The sequence below is a fragment of the Cupressus sempervirens genome, chromosome 10, assembly GCF_028749045.1.
Source record: "Cupressus sempervirens isolate cs-2001-9-10 chromosome 10, ASM2874904v1, whole genome shotgun sequence".
Taxonomy (NCBI): Eukaryota; Viridiplantae; Streptophyta; class Pinopsida; order Cupressales; family Cupressaceae; genus Cupressus; species Cupressus sempervirens.
The window spans coordinates 233,958,137-233,966,051 of NC_143127.1; the positions used below are offsets into that span (position 1 = coordinate 233,958,137).

The 7,915-nt window shown below is 30.2% G+C and overlaps 1 pseudogene; it reads left to right on the forward strand.

Moving 5' to 3' along the window:
* The first annotated feature begins 5,126 nt into the window (after window positions 1-5,126).
* On the forward strand, window positions 5,127-6,763 carry LOC149533496 (putative pectate lyase 21; annotated as a pseudogene).
* Window positions 6,764-7,915: the final 1,152 nt, after the last annotated feature.

Consider the following 7,915-nt stretch of genomic DNA (forward strand, 5'->3'; position numbering starts at 1 on the left):
AAGTATAAGTGCTAGATTTAATTTGTGTGTTTTATATTTGATTATATCTTATAATGGTTTTATATATTTTTATATTGATATTTGTTTAAAATTTTGCAGCATATCATTTGAGCTATGGATTCTTTTATTGGAGAGTCAAATATCATTGTTAAGAGTTTTGCTACTTCCATCACCTCAAATATTTTATTTTAGACTTATTTAGATAAATATAAACGAATAATTTGGGAATCATGCTCACATGTAATCAAAGCTTTAGAGAACATTGCATTGTCAATTGATATTGTTGATGAACTAGAAATAATGGAAATGGAAAATGTTGCTAAAGTTATGCATGACACATCTGCAAAAACAAATGCATTTCCAAAAATGATGAAAGAAGTCTACCATGATCATTGCTCTAATAAAGGTCACAACACCATCCTTATCACTGAGGAATATGTGATGCAACTACATTATTAAGGAGAAATGTTCTTTTTTTAGTTTCTTCTCATATTTCCTATACTTCATCTAAATACTTCTACTTGGGCTTATATTTCCTATTTCATCTATGTAAGTTTTATGAACAACAATATGAATAAGTTACTTTCCCTATTCAACTCATGAACACATATTTTTTTAATCTATGTGAGTTTTATGAAAACAAAATAAATAAATGAATTCCACTTTTCAAATGATGTTTAAAGGTACACTTACGATATTTGATGTTACATTTTCTATGCATAATCATCAACACTAATAATAATATTTATAAAATTGATGTTGATATTGATATGTATATTATGTATAAAATTTATGCTCTCATTCATATGTTAGATGCCATAAAAATGTATAAAAATATAAATTGATATTGACCCTTTAAAAAATTAACATTTTATCAAGTCGTTCAAAATTAATTATTCAAATGTATTATGCTAAATTTTATTTTAATATTTATTAATAATTAAAATTATTAATTCTAATAATTAAATAACCTTAATAAATTAAAATAATATTTTTTAAAATAAAAAATAAATATAATATATTTAAACAAATAACATTATTAATTGTGCGTTATCCTTCTCATATAAATATATATATAAGTTAGTTTATATGTGTTATAAAAGAGGATAGTCATTACAATGAAGTTTAAGTTTATATGTGTTATAAAAGAGGATAGTCATTACAATGAAGTTTACAAATATATATAAATAAAATTGAAAACATTTTAAAACAGTTTATTAGTTTAAATTGAAATTTTGTGTTCTTTAAAGCATCGTGTACGATACTTGTCACACGGATTTATAAGTGGCATATGTATGTTATTACCTGCCTTCAAAATTCTGCAAATCTCTACACGCTAGCACTCTACGTCTCATTATAAAAGCTGGTGTATTGGAGTATACATAATGTGGTTCTGCAGGACGTTGATAAGTAAGCTATGGACATTTTTAACGGAGATTGTCACTATTAGAATGCTATGTATTCTCTCTTCTGATGATTTAATTAAACACAAGGTAATTTTCTCTTAATTTTTTATTCTAGATTTTTACATTATTATAAAGAAAAAAGATTATGATGACTATAGTTTTCATTCGGCCTTTTCCCAATTAATCCCTGCATTGATAACCGTGCATGCAACTATATCCCATGGTTTCAAATAATTTTCTCATTAATTTGATTTTTCTTTCCCTATTTACACTTTCTTGATTGGACAATAGATTTTTGCTTGTATTTATTTGATTAAGTTGATCATTGAGTAGAGAAGAGTAACATGTCTTTGCTTTTATTATGTACATTTATCATCGTGCAAATGCTCACGTAATTTCCATATATTAAAAACTGGAAGGTTTATATTTTTATCTTTTAATACTTTTTTGGAATTGAGAGATTACTATGATTAGAGAAAGGATTCATGTGGTTCTTTTTTATCTTATTCGAAAGAGTGACATGCTATGTCCTTACAAAACAAAAATGAAATTTTCATATCACAAGCTAACTATCTTAAAGACTTATTGAAGGGATTTGGTCAGGAAAGTTGTAAACCCATTGGAACACCTATGATAACTATACAAATATAAGATTGGTGGATTGCAATATTTTACACAATAGACTAGATATAGCTAATGTAGTTAGAATTGTGGCAAGATTTTAGGTAGATCGTAAAGAGTCACACTATGCAATAGTAAAGAGAATTTTCAGATATTTGAAAGGTACATTTGATTATGGATTATGGTACATAGACCAAATTATTTTACTACATTTTGGGAAGGAATTGTAAATGACAAAAAGAGCCCTATTTATTTTACTATTATTACACAATAGCTCTATTTCTTTGATGCCCTCTTCTCATGGCTCTGATGCTTGGGTTGTGGGATGTGATGTCCAACTCGGTCAATGGTTCCTTTTCTTTTGATGGATGATGCTTTCCTTTGTGCATGATTTCATTCCTTTGATAGGTGTAGAGAGGTTTTAGTTGGATGTGGTGTGCTTGAATGGATCAAAACTTATGGAAATATAGGATTCTTCCCCATATTCCTTCCAGTGTCCTCTTTGATGATGAAAGTACTATTTCTTTTATTTTGACCTTCATTACTCTAGTCCTCTACCCTTGTTACTTCAAAAGTTCATTTATGGCTTCACCAAACCCCTCTTTTGGTAAGTGCTAGTGGTTTTGAAGGGATCTTTCCCACTCTCCTCTCAAAAAGGCTTTGACTCTTCTCTCCTCCTTGATATAGGATTTCTCTTGAGTTGTGTTAGTGCATTTATGGCATAAGTAAGCACTTGGATTCTACTCTCGATCTTTCCCTTATAGAGATCGGGATTTCTTGTTTCCCTCTTAGGTGAGACTTGGTGGTTCAGGATTGGGTGGTCTCGTAGACATTTTCTGATGGGTATGTTCATGTTATGTTGGCTTATTCCTCATATGAATCCTATAGAGATGGATTCTGGATTTTTTGAGGTGGGTTCTCTTGTGCTAGTTTTTGCTTGGGTTATAGGGGATGGTTAGTTGTTGGTTTGTACTTTCTGGTGAGCCATCCTATGGAGGTGGCTGAATTATTACAAATACTTACATGCAGTGTTACCATGCTATCTTGACATAGTTTGAGTAGTGGGAGTATGAGTGCTTCCTTCTATTTTTTTATTCCTTATTCCTCCTTTCTCTAGACAGAGAGAGGGGGTATCTCATGTTGCTAGTTTAGGGTTTATATGTTTATTTATTTATTTTTTCAAATTTTACTTTTGTTCTCTTTGGTATTTGGTCCCAACCATTTCTACTTCATTGAAAACCTTTTTGAATCCACCCCTTGTGGATTCCTTTCCTCCTATTGTTAACATTTTTAAATGGATTCAATTCATCTACTCTCTTATTATGTAGTCAAAATAATAAAGAAAATTACACCCCAACACTAAAAGAAATTGAAACCTAAGCCTAATCCTAATTAAACAGTAAAATAGATAAAATTGTCAACCCAAATCTCGAACTAATTCAAACCCTAAATATAACACTAAACCAAGTACAAATAAACAACGATAACCAATTTAGCAATAAACCTAATTGAGCCCTAAGAATAAATAAATTATCATAATATTGCCACTAAACTAAATTGAATCTTAACCCTAAACAAAATATAATCCAATCTCTCACTCCAAGCTCAATTGAATTCTAAACCTAGACTAATTCATTATTAAATGAAATTCAACTTTATCCCTAAATTATGGAGCTTGGATCCATTTATTAAACGAAATGAAAAACCAACAATAACCTAAATTTAATTTTAATCCTAGTCATAGTTAAATATAAAATCAAATTAAATCCTTTAATGAAATTATATTTAACCCAAGTCCTAAAAATGACTAACTAAATAACAACCAAATTATAATTCTAAGCCAATTTGAAATGTAACCCAACACATTTAAGCCTAACTAAATACTAAGTCAATCTAAATTGTAACCTTCAATCAAATAGAATCATAATTCCACCAATCAAACAAATTAAACCCTAAACATAATATAAATCAAACTAAATCTTGAAGGTATAGAAATAAAATAAAACTAAGATTAATTAAATTTATTTTTATTAATAGCATTGAAGTAAATTATATATTTAAAAATGTAGAGATATGGAGATTTAACACACACCCTCTCTGTATAAACTAGTTTTAGAATACCCTGATTCGAAGCTATTATACTTGTTGTAGGCTACTTGTGCACAATTAGTGAGTTAGTTTGGAGTAATCACAAGTAACTATTTTTTGATAATTTAAATATTTTCTTTTCAAAATTGATTAGTTGATTTGATTTGGTCTTACAAAATCTCTATTTTTGAAATGCTCACCCATTATTTTTTTTCTCTCTCCCAATCAAGAATATATTTTGTTGAAAATAAAATATTTAATATAAATATACAAATAGAATTTTATATATATATATATATATATATATTTAAAATACTAATTTTTTTAACAAATTATTTTGTTGAAACTACAATATTAAAATTTTAAGTGTATTTGAAACACAATTTCCACATAAAATTCTCATCACCACAATTACTATAGGTCCTATATTATAAATCTTTATTTTTTATTATTATTATTTTAACACAATTCTTTTAACTTATAAGTAGTCACTATGCGACACTTGCTTAATTATTCAATTTTGAACAAAATATAGTTCCAATATTCTTTTCATTTGTGCATTTACTAAATTCAAGGTCTACAATCATATTGACAACTAGCACATTTATAGCTTAATTTTTTTAAATATAAAATCGAAGGATACATTTCATTTTAAGATAAAATTCTTTATCGATCTGACACAACTTTTATCTCTGTTTCAAGCATAGAAAACGAACATTATCGAATCTACCAAATTTATGGTAAGGATATTTCAAAATAACGATAATACAACATCATTCCCCATACACAAGACCATGAGAATTTGAAATCCCAATTCACAAAACCATTAGAGTTTGAAACCTAGTTCTGATTAGGGTTTCAAGTTTGGTATCATTATGCCTAATATGTGCATATAAACCCCTTTCATCTTAGTTCAGGAAAAGGAGGAAAGAGCTGAAAACTTGATCACTTTGGACAGAATCCTGTTTGATTGCTTGCGAGGAAATAGAGAACACAGTCAGTCTCATGAAAATGTGGTTGTGGTTGGTGATGACTGTCTCTATCGTTGGATTTATTACTGGTGGGTCAGCAAAGCACGATCACAATCATGGAGATGGTCCTGACAAATATCCCAAGAACAAGACTATTTCTTATCTAGGATCATTACGAGTGAGAAAGGGTATGCAGCATGCTAGAGTAATAGAATATAGTCAAAAAAAAAAAAAAAATTAGGAGAAATACTTTGTTAGACTTTTGTAGTAATTATTTTTGAAATTTGAGTTTTATGAAATACTGGTAGATTTAATGGTTTCATTAGCTTATAATTCATATTTTTAGAAGAAATGTGTTCAGTGTCTTTGCTTAAGTTTTCTATGATTTGATTCATTTCTTAGAAAACATTACAAAATGTCTTTATAGATCTCTGCATTAGTTTTAGTTTTACTTTAAAGAAAACAAATCACTTACTTAGGTTTTTCCCTTTAAAACATGATTTACTTGATTATATAATTTATTTGATTGTGTCAGGAGGTCCAACAGGGAGGATTTGCAAAGGATCTGATGGAACCAAATGTCAGTTCTCAAGTTGTGGGCAAGGGCGGCTTCTTTCCAAGTGTGCTATTAGGTTTGCTAGGGGTGTCAAAGGTGGTTGTAAAGGAATTTCATATACAGTAACAAGATCTGATGATAACCCCAAGAATCCCCCTCCAGGTACATTGCGCTATGCTACAAATCTAGCATCTGCCAACCCTAGAGGAGTCTTGATTACCTTTGCTGGTGACATGACAATTATATTGATCAGCATGATCTATGTCTTCAATCACACAACCATAGATGGTACGGGAGCAAGGGTGATCATCACTGGATCTACAATTGCACTTAATAGAGCTGAAGATGTTATTATTCTCAATATTCAAGTAAGTGACACCACCCGTGACAATGTTCATATATTTAAATCCAAAAGAGTGTGGATTGATCATTTGACCTGCTTTGATGGTTCAACTGGTCTGGTGTCAGCAGTTGAGGGATCTACTGATGTTACAATTTCAAACAGTCATTTATTCAATAATCACTACAATATGTTATTGGGCTCCCAAGATTCAGACACAATTGATAAAGAAATGAGAATCACAGTGTATAGGAACTAGATTAGTAATAAAAACCAGCGCAATCCTCACTGCAGGTAAATTTAAATTCTCCTAATTATAAAAACAATGGAAAAGAAATTCTATAAGAAACTTTTGACTTCATCATTTCATAGTTTCATGATTTGTTTCTTTTATTTTCTTTCAAGTGGGGTTATTGTCATGTGGTGAATAATATGTATGTTTAACTGGGGAGATTATGCAATTGAGGCGTTAGTTCATGCACAGATATATTCTGAGAAGAATGTGTTTGTGCCTGGGAAAGACTATGAAGTGACTGAATGGTTCCCAGAGTATGAATCTAAATATGACACTAATCCAAAAATCCAGTCTAATAGTGATCTACTTTTGAATGGTGCTACATTTCACCAGTTCTTGTACAATGGACCTTTGAATGCTCCTCCTTACAAGAACCACAGGCAATATCCTCCTGTAATCAGCACTACGAGAGTACTGCGTCTTGTTCAACACTGCGCTGGAGTTCTTCTCAAAGGAAGCATTCGTTCTTGCCTTCTGCATGGATGAGATATGGTGGTCGCTTGATGAGTTTAGGGTTACAAAGTTGATTTTATAGTTATGTCTAGACGTTCATGCTGTTTCATGTCACTCTGTGATCCATTCAGACACATGGCGCGATTATGTTCATTATTATTATTTTTACTATTGTAATCTCTTTTGTTCAATTAAACTGAATGAACTAATTTAATCAGACATACCCAATATGGTTCACGCATTTTGTTTATGGAAAAAAAAAAATTGTACGAATGCCAATGAGTAAACAGATATATTGTTTTTTGCTGAGTGATATAAGCTACCAATGTGACTTTGAATATCATCTATTTGGTTTAAAGCGTTTAAGTTTTCGAATTATGCTTTTGATGAATTAGTGTAAAATTTCACTGGATAAATAATAAAAAATTGGAAGAAATTTAATTTATAATATTTTTAGGGTTATCTAAAAATTTAGATTAACACATTGTTCTTATTACATAAAGTAGGAAGACTGTCCAAATCGTAATCTATAGATTGTTAATCTGCAAAATCATCTTTTTTATGTCTTATATTTTGAGAGAAATGATGGAGGGGTTTTGTGTCGGATTGAGCCTGATAATTGTCAAGAATTTTTGAAAGATCCGAAGAACGTTGGTAAATGTTTCAGAGTTTGATTCTATTCTTTTCAATTATCTCGCTGGATCTTTGGAAAATTGAGTTGTTTAACTATCCTTCAAAATATACATATATATTGAAATTACTTCAGCCGACATTTTAGGTCAAGAAACAGATCTTCCAAAACTAAATAGATAATAAATAGATTTATTTGAGGAGCTTAAGATGACACCTCCTAAGAACCATGTCTTCTAAAAATCATGCATCCAAACAATTAAACAAAGTTCTTGAGAATGCTCTTCATGACCACAATGTAGTCTATGAGAATGTAGACTATGGTGAAAGTCCTACTAGTGAGCATCACAAGAAATTTAATAAATTGGACATTGCCCACATTGCAGTGTCTATTGAGGCAAGCATAAACTTGACTTCTTCATTGTGGGTAAACTCCTATTGTTGAACATCATAAGAAACCAAATGGGATTTGGCATTGCTGCATTGAGGTAAACATGGGTCCAGAACTTCCCTTTTAATTATGATTTTTCTAATCTGCAATGAATCATGAGTACA